Genomic DNA, 24342 nt, shown 5'->3' with positions numbered 1-24342 from the left:
ATTTTTTAAAATTATTAAAAATTCAAAAAAAATTTAAAATGTTCAAAAAAATTAAAAAAAATTCAAAAAAAAGTTTAAGAAATTCTAAAATTTTTCTAAGAATTCTAAATAATTTTCAAAATTTTAAAATAATTTCAAAAAATTTTTAGAAAATTCAAAACAAATTATTTAATCATTTTTAGTATTTTTATAATTTTTTTAAATTAAAAATATTTTTATAAATTTTAAAAATTTTAAGAAATTTTTTCAGAATTTTTTAAATTTATTTCGAATTTATTTAATTTTTTTTTGAAGTTTTTTAAAATTTAAAAAAATTTTAGAACTTAAAAAAAGTTCAAAAATTTTAGAACTTTAAAAAAATTTTAGAATTTAAAAAAAATTTTAATAGTTTTTAAAATTTGTTTGAATTTTTTTAAAATTTTATAATTTTTTGAAATTAAAGTATATTTATAAAATTAAAAATTTTTTAAATATATTAGAATGTTTTTGAGAATTTTTTTAACATTTTTTAAAATTGTTTTGAAGTTTTTAAAATTTCTAGAATTTTTAAAAAATTAAAAAAAATTTGAATTTTTTTTTAAAATTCTTTATATATCAATATGACAAATTTTAAAGTTTAGGGGCTAAATATATATATAACCCATAATAATAATTAGTTGAAAATACTGTATGAGAAATTAAAAAATAAAAATTAAGTATTGAATTTTTTATAAATTGAAATTGAATGATTAACACTCTTCATTGGACGAGTGAATATTATAGTACTTTCAACAGCTTTGGGACCGAATATTGTAAGTGAAAGTTTCAAGATTGAAATGATAAAAAAAAAAAAAAAAAAAAAGACCGTTTCAGGACTAAAATTATAATGAGTTTATTTTTTAAAATGGATAACGAGTTTACGTTTAATATATTATTATTGTATAAATTTTATATATTATTAATAAATTAGATAATAATATTCAAACATAAAATTTTACAAATATTTAAAGCAAATACAAAATTTTAATTTTTTAAAAAATATATTTTTATTAATAAAATATCATTATTCGATTTATTAATAATATATAAATTATTATATAAAATATATATATTAATAACATATCAAATATAAACTCAGCTATAATTGCAGTGCATACATAGCTTGTTGTCTAATTCTTTTTTTAATCCCAATCAGGTTAGTTAGCTAAGGGCATCTTATCATGGAGTGAAAGAAGAAATGTTATTTATTCCGATGGCAACAACACTCCTTATAAAGTTTCATTTCATACTTGTGAAAAATCTATGCAAAAGACATTTTAGTGTTGTCTGATTCTTATAGAAGAGTCTTATTTGGACAAACACTTACACATACTTGTTCATTTCTTTTTCTTTTCATTTTACTGTTTTATTTTTTCAATGAGTACACTTTGAAGGAATTAATAATGGTTAAAGTGGTGCAATCGGATATTTATTAAATAATAATTTTTTTATGATTTATGTTCAAGTTTGGATTTTACATTAAATGTTTAACATAATATTAAAATTTATATACTATTATGTTGTTATTATCTATTATTCATATTTGTTATTATTTTCAAATTTGTTACATATTAATTTTTTTCATTTAAACGTATTAAAAATATATTAAAATAATATTATTTTATATTTATTAAATATGAAAATTTTTAATCTTATATTCAAATCCAGAACCTTCATCTAGATTTTAATTGGGATGACTAACCATAGCGATGCTTAGAATTTTCTATTTCAGTATACTGATCTTTAAACCGAGTTGAACACAAGACCAACATGTGCAAGTACTTGCGTGGAAATATCACGAGTGAATGAGGAAGCGTCGGCCTTTGCTGAAAGCCAGAAAAGTCATTAGTGCTTGGATTCTAAGTTCCTCTCCCCCTTTCCATGTGATGGGCGTTGCCCTACTTTGAAAAAAAAAAAAAAAAAAAACAAAAAAGAAAGCAAGAAAAGTCATTCTTTGCATATTGTTTCCTACCAAAAGAGGACGAGAACACGGAAAAAACGCAAGAAAATAAATCAAACCCAAAAAGATCATAAAAATGGACTAAGTCATTAGAATTGGAAGTCTGCTTCTCCTGCTTCTAAAGACTTGTACAATTCTACCTTCTCTGCAAGGTAATTTACAAAGTCGTGAGAATTGGAAAGCTAATGTTCTCAATGTTGGGTGTATATATATAAGAAAATTGTAAAAGCACAAGCACAAGCTTTTGTTCAAGCAGGCAATGGCTAGTTCTTCTAAAGTTTTCCCATTTTTAGGAGTTTGTTTTCTTCTATTGCTCCCCTCCATTATTCAATCAAAGCCTTTAAAGAATCCATTTGGGTTCATCCAACATCTTGAGGGATGCCATAAGGGTCAAACTGTTAAAGGGCTCCAAGATCTCAAACGATATCTTGAGAAATTTGGTTACTTGAATTATGATCAGGTAATCAACAAAGGCAAGAAGAATCATGCAACTGACGATCAGTTCGATGACTTGTTGGAGTCTGCTATCAAAACGTACCAGCGGAGGCATCATTTGAAAGCTACCGGAGGTCTAGACGCTAAAACGGTGAATCAAATGATGAAGCCTAGATGTGGTGTGCCAGACATCGTCAATGGCACCAGTCGCCAGCATAATCGCAAGTCTATGTCTATCCACACAGTTGGTCGCTATCGATTTTTCCCTGGAAGTCCTAGATGGCCACCAACCCAAACTCATTTAAGATACCGTTTTCTTTCTGGTGTTCAAGTCCCTGGCACAGAGAACTTAAGGTCTATTTGCGCTCAGGCTTTCCAGAGATGGGCTCAAGTTAGCCATTTTACATTCGAGGAAGTGACAGATAATGCTGTTGCTGAGATTGAGATTGGGTTCCACGGTACTCAAGGACGAGATGGAAATGATCGTGGATTTGATGGTCCTTTGGGGACCGTGGCTCATGCAACTTCACCACCAGGGGGAAGATTCCACTATGATGTAGATGAGAATTGGAGTAGCAATCCAGGACCTTCAGAAGTGGACTTGGAATCGATTGCAGTGCATGAAATTGGACACCTTCTGGGGCTTCATCACAGTGAAGTTCCTGAGGCTATCATGTTTGATACTTACGAAGTTGGGACTACAAAGAGAGATTTACATGCAGATGATATTCAAGGCATCCGTACTTTATATGGGTTACAGTGAGTTAGTGACTCAGGAACATTGATGCAACCGGCGGTCCTCATCAACAATCTATTGAGAGCAAGAAAATGAGGACTGATGGAAATCCCCATTTTCTTGGAAACAAACAATTATTAATTACCTATTTATCTTTTAATCCATTCCTATAATATATACAATAATATGAAATTTTCTTGATATAATAAAACTCAAAATTAATCTTGGACTAATAATGTATGAAATTGGGAAAAAAAAATGGATAGATATGTCTTTTTTATTTTTTTTCATTAAGCGGCAAAAGAAAAGAGGTCTGAGTTTGGTCCTGTGCATTCTCATTTGGAGTCAATCCAAGCAGGATAGGATTCAAATAGATGTACGAATTTAGCAATTGAGCCAACCCCTAAACATGATTGGTGCTTTCTGGCTCGTTAAATTGTTAGATGGTGCTCTCAACTCCCATGCAAGCAACCACAGTCAGCAACTTCATCTGACCTTTACCTCCCCAATGGCGTATCCCGACTCAGTCAAAACACGGTCACTCCCTCCATTTGAGTGATATTCTCGAGTCAAAATAGACTTTCTGGTTCCTCCATTTTAGTGATCTTCTTCTACCTGCTGACGGGTTCAACCTTAAAACCTTCACATTGCAGGCAATCTCTCTCCCTTGGGCCTCCATTTCCTCTCTTTTTTGCCAGTAATATCAGGTGGCAATCAGGTGCTCTCAAGTCCCAAGCTCTTCATCTTGTACACTCCAAATGATGGTAATGGAACACCTGATGGGCTTATCTATGCGAAAACGGGAAACCATTTTTTTTTACACAGGAATTCGCAATATGAAGATAAGCGAAGGGGGTTTTAGATTTTGAGATTCGGATATTAAATTTATTGAATATTATTATTTTAAAAATAGTTATATGAACAGTAAGAGTTAACTTAAAATTGTTAATTTTCTTTATACCGAGTAAAAAACTGATTTTTTATTCAAATGAATATAGAAATAGTTATTAAATTTTAAGATGAAAATGAAAATAAATATGAATTTAAAATTTTTATTGAGTATAAAGACAAAAATTGTGACAGAAACAAGTAATATAATATTCGTTCATACTCGTAATTGTATCCTATATATATTTAATAAATAAAATTTTATTAAATAATATATATTTTTTATTTTAAATTAATGAAAATTAATATATTTTATTTAAAAACATATATTATTATATATTTATAAAAATTATATAAATGTGTAAAAACAAAAATAAATAACCAAAAAAATTTTAGTTTTTAATTTTTTAAAAAATTCCACCCATTAAATGCTCACAAAAATAAAAATAAATTTAAAATACTCATTAAATATAAATACAAATATAAATATAATATAAAAATCCAAAATTAAAAATTGAAAATACTGCATCCACCTTATACCATACCCGTTAACATCCTTAAGTCTAGTTGAACAATTGGCTAATTTAGTACTCGTTTGGATGAGTGTTTAGAATCATTGAGACATGATTTCTCTCAAATTTTGTGTCAAATCGCACTGGTTCGTTGTTTGGATAACAATGGTGAAGGAAGATGGGCTTCGCTTATTCCCCGGAGCAAAAAGTTCCGGTCAAAAACTTCTTTTCTCATCGCAATACACATTTCAATTTTAGCCATGATATTTTTGTTTTTCCTTCTTACACCTTTATAGTTACAATTATTTTATGTGATTTAATTTTTACTTTTTTCATGATATTTTCTATTTAAAATTTTCAAAATAACTTATTAATTAAATATAATAAATATTTATTAATATTTTGATAATAAAAATAAATTTATAAATATCATAAATAATATTAAAAATATATATATAAATAATTTATGAATACATTTCTAAAGTAAAATCCTTAATTGTCATTTTTATTTTTATTCCACTGTAATCACTGTATTTACATCTAAATATATATTTTATTTTTAATTTTAAATTCATCATTATAATAATTAAATTTACCATTGCAATATTCAATTTCACTGTTATCATTGTTTTCAATTTTACCAAAATTAATTTTATTATTCATTCAAATAGTGAAATTGGATATTTGTGTTAAAAGCCCCTAAGCTTATATTTGAATATTAAAAAAAAAAAAAGCAAGCAAAATTTATCTTATATTATTTTGTCTTTTGGCATATAAAAGAAATTTTCTTTTGGCAGGTAAAAGCAAAACTAGTTTTTTATTTTAGTTTTTCTAAATTCATAATTTTTTTATGATAGCTCATAAAATTTTTATTATAATTATATTGCTTTAAGTTTTTATGAAAAATGTTTTTTTCCTTTTTTTTTTTTTAGTTAATAGATAGATATTTCATATTAAAAAATCAATATTGGAACAATTACTCAAGAATTAATTGTTTGTAGAGTGACGAGGAGAAGGTAATAGAATCTTTGAAGTTTTAGGTTCAAATTTCAATACGTGTCAGTTTGATTTAATTTTATGTTAAATTTTTATAATTATGTTATAAGTTGTTGGTTAATTTATTTGATTATTTAGTGATTTTTATATAAATATAATATTTTATTATAATTGTAATTTATATTTATATTTATAATTTTATAAAAGAATAACTATATGCTATATAGAAAATACAAATATTTGAAACAAATTGGTAGGACAGATATTACTACTCTTTTCCAAAACTCAAAATATCTTATCCCATCAACTTCATTAAACTCACAACTAAATAAAAAATATTAATTTGTTATGCAATTTATAAAAATTGATAAAGACAAAAACATATATTAAAAAATTGTGGTATTTATAAATTTGATTTTTTTCATTAAAAACATTACACTTTCATTAGTAAGTTGATTATGCCTACGTAAATATATTGAATTAATTGAAATAAAATAAAATTTTGATCGAATTGAAGGATCAATCCAATTATCCGCCTGCAATGGGGCCATCGTCTTTGGATATGTATCAAATGAATTACTAATGGTTGAGAAAAAAGAAAACGTCTTTGGATATTGTTTTATGGAAAATTATTTCATCAATAGAAACTAGCTAGCTAATGACAAATTTTGAGTAATATATGCATAGAAAGCTAATGAGACAAGGATTCAAATCATATAAATTTCATGGCAGAGAGCATTGCAATCAAAGTTTCAGTTTTTACAATTTGACTGATTTTTTTCTCTAATCATAAGTGCTTTTAATACCAAAATTTATCATAATTTTAATTGACTACATATTCATGTAAAAATTTTAGCTTGAAACATGTATTTAAATTTTCACCATTAAAAGTTTTTTTTTAAGTTATTAAAAAAATATTCTAACATGCCAAACATTTATATAAGCAAATTTAGAGGTGAAAACTAGAATACTATAGCCTGGTAGTACTACAAGAAATCAACAGGTTTAGGATTACTTACTCCAAGGCTAATCTGAATATTCTCAAGATCAATTTATCGATGTTTACTTCATGATCCTTTGAGGATTTACATATTGATTAATTATTTGACAGCTTCTTTATCCTTCTAATCTATAAAACAGTTACAAGAATTATTCACAAATTGACACTCCAAATCTTAAGATTCTTGGTGGATACTCAAAGATGGGCATGAGAGAGTAATGGTCATAAAAAAATTGTTCATAAATTTGAATTAATTATCATCCAAAAATTATTGTAAAATCCATATTATAAATATATTTTTTCCATTTTATGATTACATGCATTAAATATCTATATTTAAAACTTTAACAATTATATCTCTCATTTCACGAGTTTTTTCCCAAAGTAATGTACTTTAGAATCTTATTATCTTAGTTAGAGTACTATTAAACTTTATTCCCAAAAGCAGGTATTGTTGTACATGTAGATTACACGTCGGTTTAATTTCACGTTACTCTTCTTTCTCCAATCCTCCCCTTCTCTAACTCCTTGCAACTCTGATTAACTCAAAAAGACATTGGCTAGCGATGAAAAAAGTCTCCAAAAATAAAATACTGAAAAAGAAAACCGAAAAAAAATGAAGACAAAATAATCAAGGTATTATAACGTGATCTTGAATATTTTGCTGCTGTCCTTGCAAACCCAGCAACTCCTATAAGAATGGATAATTCTCCTTCATAATAAAAAGATATCTCAAGAAGTTTCAAGTAAAAAAACTGCTTATTGGATAGGATCTTTTTTATTACAAGACTTTTTGGATGGTAATGAAAGTATGATATCAGTATTCACCAAATTCTTTGTCCATTACCTCCAATCAGAAAAGTGCTTTTCAAATTTTATTCTATAAACTTTCCCTTGTCTTAAATTGTTTTCATTCTTTTATTTTGTTTAATTTTTTGGTTCTAGTTTTGAATTTGCTCTTTCTCTCTTAATTTTTTGTTTGTGGGTTTTTGTACCAATAAATTTCTTATATTTTGCTGGTTTTTTGTGAGCCATGAGAACATTTCCTTTCCTTACCTCTTCTCCACATCTCTCTTTAAATTTAGTTTTCGATTTTAGATGAAGGATTACAAAAGAACAGCTAACTGATGGAGAAGAAGCTAATCAAGCAACATGTAATGGTTAGAAGTGGTAAAGTAAATAGGATAAAAAAGAGTTGCGGTTTAGCTAGCAAATATCCCATTCAATCCAAAAGGAAGATGCCAGTACTGGGTTTCGAAGCCCGCATCTTCCTTCATTTCATCTTGGGCAAAAATGGCTTCTTGCCCCCACCTTGACTAAGTGCTTAAAGTTCTAGGATTTTGAGATTTTCTAGTTCCTTTGATTTCTCTTTAGAGTTCTTAAAAATTGTTCTCTGTTAATTGTGAAATATTTGATTACGTTTTTTTATTGAAAAAAAAAAAAAAACTAACGGAGAAGTATAGTAAACCTTTTCCAATTAAATATTTTACAAAATTTTAATTAATTAAAATTTTTTGGTCTGACATGGAATCCACATTTACAAAATACCTCATTTTAGGAATCAAATCTAAAACTACTTCAATTTGATAAAATAAGATTAATGAGTGCATTAGTCAAGGAAAATACTTCTCATTTCACTATTATAAATAGATGCTCAAGTGTCAATGATTTTCAATGTAGTTTGTAGGTTCTCTAACATTTTGCGTATCCGTAATTTTACTTTCTTTTTTTTTTTTTTTTTGAATTTGTGTTTTATTATTTTTTTTAAAGATTAAATTCCCATTGAATAAAAAAAATGAACATTATATTCTTTCCGGTTTACACCATTGCAATTTTACTTGGTTCAAACTTCATTCTTTTTTTTTTTGTTTTATATTATCATATCTCTTCTTAATATTTCAATTGATTAATGTTACAAATGATTCATAAATTATAATAAAATGCTTAATATGATATTGAATTTTAAAATATTTTAATATGATATATGAACTATAATTAAATTTATGAATTAATATAATATTTAAAGGATTTTTGTATGCCATTTGTTATCATTTGGAGCTAGTCACGTTAGGTGAAAGTACCACATTAATTAATAAATTTATAATTCAAAAATCACATTAAACAATTTTAAAATTTAAGTACTATATTAAATATTTTACTATATTTTAAGAGTCATTCATCACCTTAACCATATTTTTATAGCAATGGTTTATTTATCATTTATTTTAGACAATGCACTTACATATATTTCTATATGTTAACTTACAATTGAGTTTGTAATTAATTTTTCCTTTTTAAGGTTGAGATTTAGTGTTTAGCCATATAAAATTGTCTTTAGTTTACAATTGTAAAAAAACCTTAACATGTTAAAAAAGCTGTTTATTGAATTTTTTTTTTTTTTTCATGTTGTCTAATGTGGTAATAAGAGATTGATCATACTCTAACAAAATTTTATAGTTTTAAAAATTTTATAGTATAAAACTAAAGGATTCATTGACTCTATTATGATAAGTGGTAGCTGTGCGTCCTTTCTTTATAGGCTTGATTTTTATTTTTTAATTCTTTTCCATTTTATTACCTCTTCTCTCCTTTATTTCGATAGCGATATGTGATTTTTTGTCATAAAAATTATGTCATTGCCTTTATTAAGTAATTAATAATTTTCTTTATTTTTCTTATTAAAAATAAAAAAGTAATCTCAATTGATTCTTTGATTTTTAAAAGTATTTTTTTCCAATATTTGTTGTTTAGAGTATGTTTCGATTTTTCTTTCAATTGAATCCCATAATTTTGTCCATGATTACAGTGTTCATCTTGGTCTATTCAATGGCTGTAATTTTGGTTTTAATTTTGAAAATTTTCTTCTTATTTGCTCAAATGACATTTTTATTTTAATAATTAAAATATCATGTCATAACATATAAATTCGTGAACCTATCGTTAGACATAGATTAGAGGAGTCGTCACCAATTTTTTTTATTAAGGTGTGATTGGTTACCTGATCGAATCTGATCCACGAAATCAAATTTAAGTTTGGGAGTATGATTACATGTGAGAAAAGTTATAACACCCTTACAACGCCCATCCAAGGATGATACTAGTTTGATTTCAAATTATCCAAGCCTTAAAAAATGTTTATGTTTTTACCAAAATATTAAATATTAAAAATTAGTCTTAAAATTATCCCAATAGTTTGGTAATAATTTAAGATAATTCTTTCACTTCAAAAGTATTCATGAAGACTAGTATCACATTCTAAAGATGCTCTATTGTCATATTTATTAATATATTTTGTTCAAAAAAATTAGTAAAGTTTCACAATAATTTGGTATACTTTGAAGCAAATCTCTTAATAGTTTAGTGAGATTTTATTACAAAAATGTCTATAAAATTTTTGAGAATTTCATTAAGTTTCTTAATAGTTTGTTAAGACATAATTTAGAAAGCAATCTTCCAATAGTTTAGAGGATAAAAATATTTTTACTTTTTAAAATTGATTTATGAAATTTCTCAATAGTTTGGTGGATTCCATAAGATTTAATTCAATGAAAAACCCTCTAATAGTTTGGCGAGATTCGAATTTTTTTATTTTATTATATTTTTTGTTTTTTGTTTTATTATTATTATTATTGTCTCTTTTGTTTTCCAAAAAAATAAAATGTTTTTTGCAAAATATTTAATAAATGACAAATCATTCAATAAAAATGAATAATTAATAAAAATTAGTAAAATGAAATAAAAAACTAAAAATCAAAATCAAAATATAAAATAAATACAAAATAAAATCAAAAAATGAAATTAAAATAGAAAAAGGAAAACCTGTGATTCGGGTTGGGTTAATGCGCGGGTCAACACACTAGTCAACAGGTCACGTGCAGATCCTGAATTGTCCAAAATGACGTCATTTTGACATTCTATAAAACCTAATTTTTAGCTTTTTTGCCCTAGACGCTCTCTACTCCCTCTCTCTTTAGCTAAAATCCTTTGATCTCTCTCTAGAAAAACCTTAAGAACACCTCCAAAAACTAGAAAAAACCTATAAGTTTCTGGAAAATTGGCCTAAAAGTGGCTGAAAAATTCAACCTTTGCTAGAAAGCTCATTGGAAAATTCAAAGTTTATCCCTAAAAGCCAAGTTTTTTTCAAAAAATATCAGAAATCTCAAAATTTTCCAAAATTCTTCAAAAACTTCTCAGAATCCCAATTGTAACTCCAGAAATCCGAATCTAAACCCAAATTTCTCAAATAGCTTTGAAACAAAATTCCAATAACCTTATTGCCCAAAACCCATTTCTAGACTTACAACAACATGATTTTTTACCAATCCCTCCCTTGTTCCAAAATCAACCATCTTGTCTGTTTCTTCAATTCATTGTTCAATTTATAGGGAGTCCGTAATCAACTTAGGGATCAAGTAGAATCAATCTAGGCTTGAATCTTAGGAATGAATTCTATCTGAGCAAAAATTTAGGCTAGTTTTCAACAATCTATTTGGATTGAATCCGAAACCCCCAGTTATGAAATAAAACCTTTGACTATAGGGATTGAATTCAGATTTTTGTTTCCCAAATCTACAATCGCAGATTGGAAGAAATGAAAGAAAGAAAAATAAAAACAAAAATAAATAATAATAATAATAATAATAATAATAATAATAACAATAATAATATAATATAGTATAGTATAATATAATATAATATGATATAATAATAATAATAGTAGTAATGTAATATACTATAGTAATAATATACTATAATATAATAATACAATATTAATAATAATACAATATAATAATATGATACAATATAATATAGAATAGTATGATAACAATATGATAATATAATAATATGATAATAACAAAATAATAATAGTAAAACAGACTTCGATTGACCTTGAACACGGATGGGTGTCTACAGCTGTCTCTCTTTACATATTTTTGTTAGACAGAGAAGATGCAAAGACCTAGAAACCCATTATGTTCCAAGAGTCAGGTTAATAAGCAAAAATGATTGGGACTGAACCGCGAGTCAGAAAAAGGATCTGAACTAAGCCAAGATCGAGTGATTGGGACAGAACCGTGAATCCGAAAAATGATCTAGACTGAGCCAAGATCAGATGACTAGAATGAAATCATGAGTCTAAAAACTGAAGTGACTAGGATTGAGTCAAGGTAAAAAATGAATAACCGAAATGAAACCGCGAATCAAAAAAAATGATCTGTGTTAAGCCGAAATCAGATGACAGGGATGAAACCACGTGTCAAGAAAAATGAAATGACCAGGACCAAGTCAAGGTAAAAAATGAATGATTGAGATAAATCGCGAGTCAAGAAAGTGATATAGACTGAGGCAAGATCAAATGACCGAGAAAAAATTATGAATCTAAAAGATAAAGCGACCAGGATCGAGTCAAGATCGAAGATGAATGACTGAGATAAAACCACAAATCTAAAAGATAAAGCGACTAGGGCCGAGTTGAGGTCAAAGATGAATGACCATGATGAAACCATGAGTCTAAAAGATAAAACGATCAAGACCAAGTCGAGGTAAAAAATGAATGACCAAGACGAAATCACAAGTCTAAAAAATAAAATGACCAAGACCAAGTTGAGGTCGAAGATGAATGACCGGAATGAATTGCAAATCAAAAAAATAATCTGGGTTGAGTTAAGATCGAATAAGTAATAAGTGATAATGCAATGATGTAAATGCATGTCCTATCTAGGATGCAAATGTAAACACAATGTATGTAATACTGATGTCATGAAATTTCAATTGTGGTGATAAAGTTCTCAAAACTGTACCAATCTTTTTTAGTTTTTCAGTATTAATAATCTCAAGACAAATTCTATCAGCTAATTTATGTCTTTCTTTTCATCTGGTTATGACTCATAAGTCATGTCCACCAATCTATCATTGGATTCATCATTGGGTCATCTGTATTGCTTTATTTGTCCCTTTTAAAAGCATTTTTTCAAATTTTTTTGCTTATTTTGTCTTCGATTTCCTTTAAAATAATGAAAAACTCTTTCTGAACATTGTCATTCATTTATTTATCATCATTCAAATTAGTGACATGCATGATACATTTTCTTGATTCATTTAAAGGATATTCATTTGGTGAAGGGTAAGAAAAATGGGTCTTTATTGTTGAAAGAACAAAAGGCATGGTCAAGAATAACTCAAATGTGAACAAGGGCAAAATGCTATGATTATTCAAATAGGACATAGCATCCAAAATAATGATTATTCAAATAATTTGAAACTCAAACTCATAATCATCTTTCAAAAACATATTCCATTAATATCTTTAATCTTTAAGCTAATAATCCTCATTCCTGGGACCTTCATATGAAGTTATTCTTTTTCAAGTTTTTATTTTTACTTAAACTGTCTTTTCAGATTTTCAATTTAAGTTTTTTTTTCGTATTTTTATTTAATTTTTGCAATTTCTTCTTTTTTTTTTTTTTTGCCATACCTCTTTCCCATTTATTCTCTGATCCACCAGTGATACTCCGATCAAAGTTTCAAACAATCTAATGGTAAACCTACCTTAATTCAATTCAAGATTCTTCAAATCGAGTATTCACATTCGATCAAAATAAACTTTTAAGGAATGTAACATAGGCTAGGGTAAAGGTTGTAAAAAAAAATGGATAAAATGGGCTTAAATTATATTTAAAAGATAATCAAACCAATGATCATTTTTTCAAGTAGAGCACATTGGCATTTTGCCCCATCAATTTTTTCTTCATTTTTTTTCATCATTTTTCACGAAAATTTGAACACAAAAAGACTTTGCCCCTTAAATTACAAACTTCTTGACTTTGCTTCCCAGTGTGAGGGTAATTTTTGGTTAGGGTTTTTTAAAAAAATTTTCAATAGGCTCAAATGGGGTAGTAAAGTATAATTTTACTTTTTTTTTAAAGATAGAAGAAAGATGATCATTTTTTATTTCAAGCATGAATACTCTTAATGGAGAGCATTTATTGATCAAGAATAGATTTGTGAATGAACATTTGCAAAGATTATGTATTGTATCCCTTTTGAGATTCTTCACCAGATTTATCTTTCTTTTATTTAGCAATCTTAATGAATCATGAATGAGGTTTTCAAAATCAAATCCTGGATTATCGTCACTACTGTTTAAACATTCAATATTTAGAATCAAAGAGTGGATATGGGAAAAAGGTATGAGAAAGTAAAAGCAAATAATAGAGATTTATGCAAAAGAAGAATATCATGAAAATGCATCAAACATGTCACTTTATTAAAATGATGAAAAATAAGATAAAATCCAAGTGCATAAAAGAAATCCCTATTATCAAGAAATCCTAAGAGGATAAGCAGTTCCAATCAACCTTTCAAACTTCTACCCTTGGATGATTGGGCAATGGGCTACTACTGACATTAAATGCCGTGTTTCCACCGGTGTCGAAGTTTATCAGCCCTTTTTTAATTAGACTTTGTATTATATGTTTTTAAAGGGATACACTTTTCAATAAAATGGCTAGTTACCCTATAATGATAGTCATAATGAGTAGTAAAATTATACTATTTGGGATAAAAAGGTTCAAGTTGTTTTGCAAGAACGAAAGCAATCATGGTTTTTGTAAACCTTTTGGTATAATTTTATGTAGTTCATGGGAATATAGTCAAATGTGAGTTTTTCCCTAAATGTGAGCTTTTTTCTATTCCATGATTCTCGCACACTACTTGTTGAGGTAGTTAGACGAATAGAAAGCCTAGCTATGGATGGATAAAAAGGTCGTGTAGTTGATTGGTAGATTGCAGTAAAAGCATGACTTACAATAAGATGATATATGGGATAGATCCGTTAAAGGTAGTTTCTGAATTACTACTTTTTAAAACTCGCAGCTTAAGTCTCACTTTCTTTCTTCTTTAACATCTTTTTAACAGCAAAAAACTCTTATTTTTTAATTTATCACTCTTGATTGCATTTTTAATGATCTCCCTTGAAATCACTATATTGGTAAAATTTTTAGTCGTATTCCCTATCATATTCTTATAATACAATAATTTTAAAGTGCTTACAAATAGCATTATCATTTTTTCTCTGTTAAGGGAAGTTATACCTAAACAGTGACATCCTACCACCTTTGGGCATACTTATTGAAAGATTTGGATGCTTTTTTCTTCATAATTTATAACGAAAGACGATCAAGAGCCATGTCTATGATATGACGTATTGGTTTATAAAGGATCGTGTCAAAATTTTTCATGATTTAATACGAGTCCTATCCAACTGCACATGTCATATTACAGCAGACGTGATAAGTTGTCTTAAAATACATGCATGAGTAATTTCTCATTACTGGCATGTGTTGCCATCTTATGATAATACATTGTCATAAGTATAATGAGGCACTTAGTATCATTGTACTTCTCAAATTCTAGTACTTTGAATTTTACAAGAATAGTCACATCTGGCAACAAAAAAAGGTTGACAGTATCTATGGATCCATAAAAATTAATACCTTCCATAGCCCGTAATCTTTTTTCAATCATGCTTATAGCTTGATTGGTCTTAAAGTCTTCTGAAGGCGTAGCTGTATGCAACTTCACTTCTTTTTTTGTCTCATCAGGTTTAGGGATTTGAATGGGCTCATTTACCCTTTCAACAAAAATATGATTGGTATAACTCTAAACATTCTTTTAATCGGGTGCATAAGGCATAGTTTGTTATGGTTGAGGACTTAGAGTGGTTTGGGTCTGATATGGACCAAAACCTGATGGATATGTGATTCAATAACTTCATGCGAACTATCTTTTTCCACCTCTTTTCCTTCATTTATCTTTTCCAAATATTCAGAATCTTGCTTAATTTTCCCTCAAGTATCTCCTAAGCCTTTTTTCTCCTTTTGAGATGATTTGCATTATCTTGTTTCATTTTTTTTTACTCTAGCTTGGGTATAAAACTTGTGTTAAGCTATCTTCAAACTTTGATTTCCACAATGTGCAAATTTAAAATAATGCTTTTGAAACCTTTAAATTAGGTATGAAAATGAAAACAAAGACAAAATGCATGAATACAATAAGGAGAATTTACCACATAACAATTATTACCAAAAAAAATCTTTATTAAAAGTCACTTTTAACCAAATCCAACATTACATCCATGAAAAGTCTAAAACCACTGAGAAAAGTCTAAAATCACTGAGAAAAGTCTAAAGCCATTGAAAAAAGAAACCCACAACTCGTCGATACTGGCTTTGTACTTTATTAAAGAAATTTATCAATTTTTGACCGTGTGCTCCCACTAATGGCAGCCTTGTTTTTCATTTTTTAATCATTTCTACCATGTCTTTAGCTTTGTAAATAGCCACAATGATTCAATCAAGTAGGGACTTTAACTGGTTATGTTTTTGCACATATGTTTCTTTCACTTACTCACATTATTCGGTTATGGCCCTCATTTGGGCTCTGATTCCCACCACTACTTTGTTTAGCTTCTAGATATGCTTTTAGCCTTCAAAGAGCATTACGTCCCTTTCTTGTATTTTTGCTTATAATTTTTTTTTTCTAAAAGTTGGGCCAATTCTTTATTAATAGATGACCTTGTTGTATTAAGATCATTGCACAAACTCTTTCATCCATCCTTTTCTTGTTTTAGTGTTTGAACCTCCTTTTTTAGCTTTTTGTTTGCAAGCTTCAACTCTTTGGACTCCTTTTTTAGGTCAGTAGAGAACTTTGCTAGGCTTTTCATGGATATAACTAAGATTTTTCTTATCAAAAATTATTTCATGGCAAATATTCCTTATGATAAATCTAATAATGTGAATGCATGATAAAAGTGAGAGTTAGTAAAAATATACAAAGACCAACATATGGGATTAGTATGCAAATATATACATACAAAAAAAAAACCAACACATAATGTTACAAGTAAAACAAACATCCAATCATGTGTCTTATTTAGGATTTTCTAACACGAGGGGAAGGCATGGCTTTATCTAGGTTTGGACCCTTAGGGTTAACTATATGTGGCTTGGATTACTTTTAAAAGGTTCTCAAATTGTTTCTTATATCATTACCCATCACAGACTAGTAAGGCACCCCGATCCTTACCTATCATAAGCTTCAAGTGAAAAGGGTTCAATTTGAGTGGGAGTGTTTCGCAGGCTCATACGAAGACATGAAATCTCACTAGGGCATAAGCACTTCACTCCCTCTTAATGGTAGAGCTTAGGTAGAGAGCTTTATATTATGCACATGCAAATGAATGATAAATATATACAATAAATAAATGAATAACTAAAATAAACTTAAGTAATGAAAAGAAATAAAAAAAATATATTTCAAATTTATTAGGCAAAGCTTGGATAATAAGAAATCGTTTACTGGCTTGACTCTCGATGTCTCTAGTGGAGTCATCAAACTATCATAACGTATAAATCTGTGGACCTACTGCTAGACATAGATTAGAGGAGTCACCACCAATCTTTTTTTGTGAAGGTGTGATTGGCCACCTGATCGAATTTGATCCACAAAACCAGATTTAGGTTCGAGAGTACAGTTACGTATGAGAAAGGTTATAGCACCCTCACAACACCCATCCAAAAATGGTACTAGTTTGATTGCAAATTATCCAAGCCTTGAAAAAATGTTTTTGCTTTTACCAAAATATTAAATATTGAAAATTAGTCTTAAAATTATCCCAATAGTTTAGTAGCAATTTAAGATAATTCTCTCACCTCATGAGTATTCATGGGGACTAATGTCTCACTCTGAAGAGGAACCGTCATTGGATTTATTAATATATTTTGTTCAAAAAAATTGCTAAAGTCTTCCAATTGTTTGGTATGACTTACTTTAAAGTAGATCTCCCAATAATTTGGTGAGATTTTTATTACAAAAATGTTTATAACATTTTTAAGAATTTCATTAAGTCTCCTAATAATTTGATAAGACTTAATTTACGAAGCAATCCTCTAATAGTTTGAGGATAAATTAATTTTATTTTTTGAAATTGATTTATGAAATTTTTCAATAGTTTGGTGGATTCCATAAGATTTAATTCAATGAAAAACCTTCCAATAGTTTAGCGAGATTCAAAAAGATTTTTTTATTTTTTATTTTTATTTTATTATTATTATTATTATTGTTTCTTTTGTTTTTCAAAAAAATAATTTTTTTGGCAAAATATTTAATAAATGATAAATCATTCAATAAAAATAAATAACTAATAAAAATCAGTAAAATGAAATAAATAAAACTAAAAAGAAAAATCAAAATCAAAATATAAAATAAATAAAAAATTAAATTAAATTAGAAAAAGAAAAACTAGTGATTTGGGTTGGGTCAACGCGTGGGTCAGTACCCGAGTCAACGAGCCACACGCGGATCCTAACTGTCCAAAATGATGTCATTTTGGCACCCTATAAAACCTAGTTTTCAGCATTTTTGTCCTTGATGCTCTGTTCTCCTTCTCTCTAGCCAAAATCCTCTGATCTTCTCTCTAGAAAAACCTCAAGAACATCATTGAAAACTAGAAAAAAACTCACTGATTTCTGAAAAACTGATCGAAAAATCCAACATTCGCCAAAAAACTCATTAAAAAAATTCAAAGTTCATCCCTAAAAACCCAATTTTTTCTAAAAAATCTCATAAATCTAAAAAATTTTCAGAATTTTTCAGAAACTTCCCATAATCTTAATTTTCTGGATCTAAACCCAGAATTCCCAAATAGCTTTGAAACAAAATTCCAGTAACCCTACTGCCCAGAACCCGTTTTCAGACTTAAAACAACTTGATTTTTTACCAATCCCTCTTTTGTTCCAAAATCAATCATCTTGTCTGTTTCTTCGATTCATTGTTCAATTTATAAGGAGTCTTTAATCAACTTAGGGATTGGGCAAAATCAATCCAGGCTTGAACCCTGGGATTGGATTCTGCCCAAGTAAGATTTTAAGCTAGTTTTCATCAATCTGTTTGGATTGAATCTTCGAAACCCCCCAATTATGAAATAAAACCTTTGATTGTGGGGATTGAATTTAGATTTCTATTTCCCAAATATATGATTGCAGATTGGAAAAAAGGAAAAAAATAAAAACAAAAATAAATGATAATAATAATAATAATAATAATAATATAATATAGTATAATATAGTATAGTATAATATAATATAATATGATATGATATAATAATAATAGTAGTAATGTAATATACTATAGTAATAATATAATGTATTATAATATAATTATACAATAGTAATAATAATATAATATAATAATATGATACAACATAATATAGTATAGTACGGTAACAATATGATAATATAATGATATGATAATAACAAAATAATAACAATAAAACAAACTTCGATTGATTCTAGACACGGATGAGTGTCTACGTATCAAAAGAAGTTTTTGTTCATGATCATATTTAACTATTTAGCAAAACTACGAGTTTAGTAAGTTTATATAATTTAATACCATTATTAGACTAAATTTCAAGCTTTTTCTGTTTTTCTCAAACAAGTTAAATACCCATTACTGTTTTGTTTTTTAAATTATTCACAAAATAAGTCATAATTACTTTTATGCTAAAATTTTAAAGTTTAGTGTAATTAATAAATTTATTTACAATATCATTGATATCGATTGAGATGTCCTTTCCATGCATATAAAAACTATTTTATTAGAAGTTTTTCTTCCAAATCTACCGTCTTAACATTTTCATCCTATATGAATATCGTACTTTTGCTTTGCTTTTTAGATGATAATGATTTATAAATGATGTAATTATTTTTTATATATTCTTAATTTTTTTCAAATTCTTTTTATAATTTATAATTTTATTATATTAAAAAATTATTATAAATTAAAATTATTATCTGTGCATTGCATATTTTTAAATCTACTATGAATTTAAGTGAACAGAGTGTTTTCCTCTCAATTGGAAAAGATTAAATTCGGGAGAGAGGGAAAAATTCAAATCACCAAATTTTCTTCTTCTTATTTTTCTTCTATCAAACAAAGGAAATAAAGGAAAGAAAACATTATTTTCTTTTCACTTCCTTTTGTTTTTTTTTTTCCTCTTTTCTTCTAACCAAATATAATGTTATCGTTTCTTAGGACAAGCTTTGATATTAATGAAAAACAAGTTGATTTGATTGATTCTTGCACTTGCAACATGGGACAGATTTGATTGTTTTATTTGCCAAGCATGTCTCTAAGGTTTTTACATTTGATTTCTTAATTACTGAGTAATTACTTACATTTGGGTTTTGTTTTCTGTTTTCATTTTTCTAATCCTTTTTTTTTTTATTTTGACTTAAATTTTTGATATTTTAAAAATGAATAAGATGCAAATTTATCGCTCAATTTATGTAATTATTTTAAATTTACCATTACTCTTTTAATCAGTACGAGTTTACCATCATACTTTTTATTTTGATGTATATTTAGCCAAGATATTTTATTGATTTATATATCATCTGCTTGATTTATTTAAAATATTCCAATTTCTTTATCATTTTTCTACTTAATATCACATGATAAAAATTTTCATTGCATTTCAGGTCTCAAAAAATCGAAATCATTTTTTTTTCCACTAACTTTCAAAGCAATTTCCCTTTCTCTTTCTAACGAGCATATATATTTTTTTCCCTCTCCTTAGATGAAGCTAAGCCACTTTTTTTTTTTCTTTTGTTTTTATGATATTTTGTTTATTAAATATAACGTCACGCCATAGGCCGTACTTTTACGGTTGATCTAACTTGCAAGTATATACAGTTTAGTTGCTCCTTTTCAATATTTTGATTTTACAATATTTCCACAAATACTTGCAGGTGAAATTCCACGAGAGATTGGAAATCTTATTGCATTGGAAATATTTTCCGCAGTGTCTATGCGTCTAAATGGGCCAATTCCACCTTCCCTCTTCAACATGTCTTTTTTGAAAGAAATTAATCTCTCAAACAATAGTTTGTCGGGTAATTTCTTCATAATTTTTTTTTTGTGTGGTTTTATTTTAGGATGATAAAATAAATAATCATTTAAAAATTATCAAACCAAAATTTTTTTTTAAAAACAAATAAGGTCTCTTTAAAATGTTCTACAAATGTATAAAACCTTTTCAAATTAAATTAGAAATTTAACTTGAGGGAGAAAAAAAATCCAATCAAAATCCCCTTCGTTCCATAAAATTTGAACTGGATCAATAGAAATGAACCACTCCTTCAGTCATGTCCATCCTCAATCCTCCATTTATCGTAGCATTTCTTTACCTGCTGAGTAGATTAATTATTTAGCTAAATTATGAAAAACAATAACTAATCATAGATATCAAGATATAATATGAATTTAAAGAAAAGTACAAATACACAAAACCCTAATTTCTTAGGCTAATTGTTTGTGCAAATGATCATATCATGAAGAAACCATCTATCCACCATGTAGGCATGTACCTTAATTGAACGTAAAAGTTATATATATTATATAAGGAGATATCAAATTATATAGTGTAAAATTAAAAAAAAAATTAAATATTTTTCTAATCATTGATTTTAATATATCCAAGAGATAAAAATTAATATTTTTTTATTTATCTCTCTCATCTTTTAAATTTATTATAATTAATGATTAAAAAAATATATAAAACTTTCTCAGTTTTATATTGTGTAAGTTGATCTTTTGTCATTATTAATGATATATTATATATTATATATTTTAGATATTGATGATGCAAACTTTTTTTTGGTTTTAGGTAAATTATCAAACGTGAGGTCTATTCCAAATCTTGATGCGCTCTACCTATGGCAAAATTATCTCACTGGAAATATTCCCGACACTATCTCCAATGCTTCTAATCTCAGATCCATAGATATGGGTGAAAACTCATTCGATGGTCATATTCCAAATTCACTTGGCAATTTAAGACTCCTCGAGGGGCTGCGACTTTGGTCAAACAATTTGAGCATCGGAACTTCGAGCTTTCTCTATCCCTTGGCAAATTGCAGGTATCTAAGCGTTTTAGAGCTATCGTGGAATCCATTGAATGGAATTATTCTACCTTCTATCACAAATCTCTCTGCATCACTTCAATATTTGATTCTCCATGATTGCAAAATTAAAGGCAACATTCCTATTGAAATTGGTAACTTAAGCAACATGATACGTTTAGACCTTTCCTTGAATGAATTGAGTGGATCTGTTCCAGCAACAATAGGAAGGCTAAAAAATCTCCAAGTTTTGGAACTTGATGATAATAAATTACAAGGGTCCCTCCCGTCAGAGCTTTGTGGTTTAAAGGAATTGTGCAGATTACTGTTAGCTGCTAATGAGCTTGATGGATCTCTATCGACATGTTTGGGGGATTTGACTTCTCTAAGACATTTATCCTTGTCCTTCAACAAATTCCATTCAGTAATACCTTCAACCTTTTGGAGCCTTAAAGATATCTTAAAAGTAGACTTGTCATCGAACTATTTTAACGGTTCACTTCCACTTGACATTGGAAATTTGAAGGTACTGACATATTTGAAGTTGTCAAGGAATTTATTATCAGGTAATATTCCGCCCACGATTGGAAGTCTCAGTGATCTACAAGCTCTTGCTCTTTCTAGTAATAGACTACAAGGTCCTATTCCTCAATCAATGGGTGACTTGATGAGTTTAAAAACTTTGGATTTATCTAACAACAATCTTTCTGGAGTCATTCCCAAGTCATTAGAAAGACTTTCCGATCTAAACTATTTTAATGTGTCTTTCAATAGATTGGAAGGAGAAATCCCTAGTGGAGGACCCTTTGTGAACTTCACAGCCAAATCATTCGCCAAAAATTATGCATTCTGTGGTTCACCTAGGCTGCAAGTCCCACCTTGCAAAAATAGCATTCATATGCAATCCAAGAAGACCATTGTGCACGTTTTGACATATGTTTCATCGGCAATTGCTTCAATGATAACAATTGCAGCCTTCATTATTGTCTGCAAAAAAAGGCAGAACAGGAATGCAGTTTTGGTAACTGAGAAAGCTTTAATTCCGCTAGAACAATGGAGAAGAGTTTCGTAAAATCAATTATGGCAGGGGACTAATGGATTTAACGAACACAACTTGCTTGGTTCAGGAAGTTTTGGCACTGTATACAAAGGGATCCTTCCAGATGGGACAAATGTTGCAATTAAAGTTTTCAATTTGCAAATAGATGGAGCATTTAGAAGTTTTGACATAGAATGTGAAGTGATGCGCAATATCCTTCATCGCAATCTTGTCAAAGTTGTTACTAGTTGTTCTAATATAGACTTCAAAGCCCTAGTGCTTGAATTTGTGCCTAATGGTAGCCTTGAGAAATGGTTGTATTCTTACAATTATTTTTTGGATATCTTACAAAGAATCAACATAATGGTAGATGTTGCATCAGCACTAGAGTACCTCCATTTGGGACATCCATTACCTGTAGTCCATTGTGACTTAAAACCAAGTAATGTCTTATTAGACGAAGACATGGTAGCACATGTGGGAGATTTTGGTATTGCCAAACTGTTGGGAGAGGAAGATTGTGTGAAACAAACCATGACACTTGCCACTATTGGCTATATGGCACCAGGTGATGTTTTCATTAAATTTTCCTATTCTAATTAACTATTATGTCATTACCATTTTCTTTAATGATGATGATAATATAACATCTTTTACTTATTCAATTATGTTTAAAATACAGAATATGGATCAGCAGGAATTATTTCTACAAAAAGTGATGTGTACAGCTATGGTATTTTATTAATGGAAATTTTCACAAGAAAGAGGCCAACAGATGAAATTTTTGTGGCAGAAATGAGTATGAGGCATTGGATGAAAATGTCACTATCTAACGGAATAATTGATGTAGCAGATTCCAATTTAGTGCATAAAGAAGATGAATATTTTGTTGTTAAAGCAAATTGTATATCATCAATTATGGAATTAGCTTTGGATTGTTCATCCGAGTTACCAGAAGACAGGATAGATATGAAGGATGTTGTTTCCAAGCTCAAGGATATCAAAATAAAGTTTTTAATCAATATTGAGCAGGATCAATAAGGTAAGATATGCAGTTGTTTATACTTTAAGCTTATTGAAAAGTACATGGAATGCATTTAACTTCCTTTTAGGGTAGCTTTCACTTAAGCTTTATGTTTTTCTTGCAGACCAAAGGCAGTACTGATACGTATTTTAGGTCCAAAATGAAGGTACCTTCATCGCTCTTAATTATATATTATTAAATTTTCTTTTTCAGATAACTAGTCAAACTTTTTCCACAAAGAAAATATTAAAAATTTCTAAGATAATACTCTTAAAAAAAATTTTTGTTGTTGTCAATGGTTATTTCCATATATAAGGCACTATTAAATTTGAATCAATTTGATTCCATATTATTTGTCATGTTAGGTTTTTTAAAAGCAGCTGAATTAATCACTTATCGACTTGTTTGCACTCATCTAAGTTTGCAAATTACTATCACCTATTTTCATATGATCGAAATTTCTTTATTTGTCATTCATATGGATTAGTTTTTCTTTTCTTTTTTTTTTCTCATTTTTTTTTCAATCCTAATTCACCGATCCAATTTTGGTTGGCATGTTGAGAAAGAATAATAATAGAGGCAGAAGCAAGTTCGTTGCAGTTCATTTTTTTTTTCGTTTAATTATGGTTAGAAATTGATTTTCAAAATATGAATTATAGAGAAAGAAAGAAAAAAAAAAGAATTGAGGCTGCTTATGCATGTTTTGTGTTACTTGCATCTATCCTTTGAAAGGTTACAGAGGAGTATATCACTCGTGAATTCAATAGGAAT

General features: G+C 28.2%; 2 pseudogenes; both read left to right on the top strand.

The window, feature by feature from the left end:
- The first annotated feature begins 2164 nt into the window (after positions 1 to 2164).
- Positions 2165 to 3385, top strand: LOC111309879 (metalloendoproteinase 2-MMP pseudogene; annotated as a pseudogene).
- A 173-nt stretch (positions 3386 to 3558) lies between these two features.
- LOC111309564 (uncharacterized) lies at positions 3559 to 23716 on the top strand (annotated as a pseudogene).
- The last annotated feature ends 626 nt before the right edge of the window (positions 23717 to 24342 follow it).

The sequence above is a fragment of the Durio zibethinus genome, chromosome 19 (assembly GCF_047325235.1).
Source record: "Durio zibethinus cultivar Kanyao isolate XHJ-2024 chromosome 19, ASM4732523v1, whole genome shotgun sequence".
Lineage (NCBI taxonomy): Eukaryota > Viridiplantae > Streptophyta > Magnoliopsida > Malvales > Malvaceae > Durio > Durio zibethinus.
The sequence above is the reverse complement of the archived record's forward strand: the minus strand, read 5'-3'. Positions and strand labels throughout refer to the sequence as shown.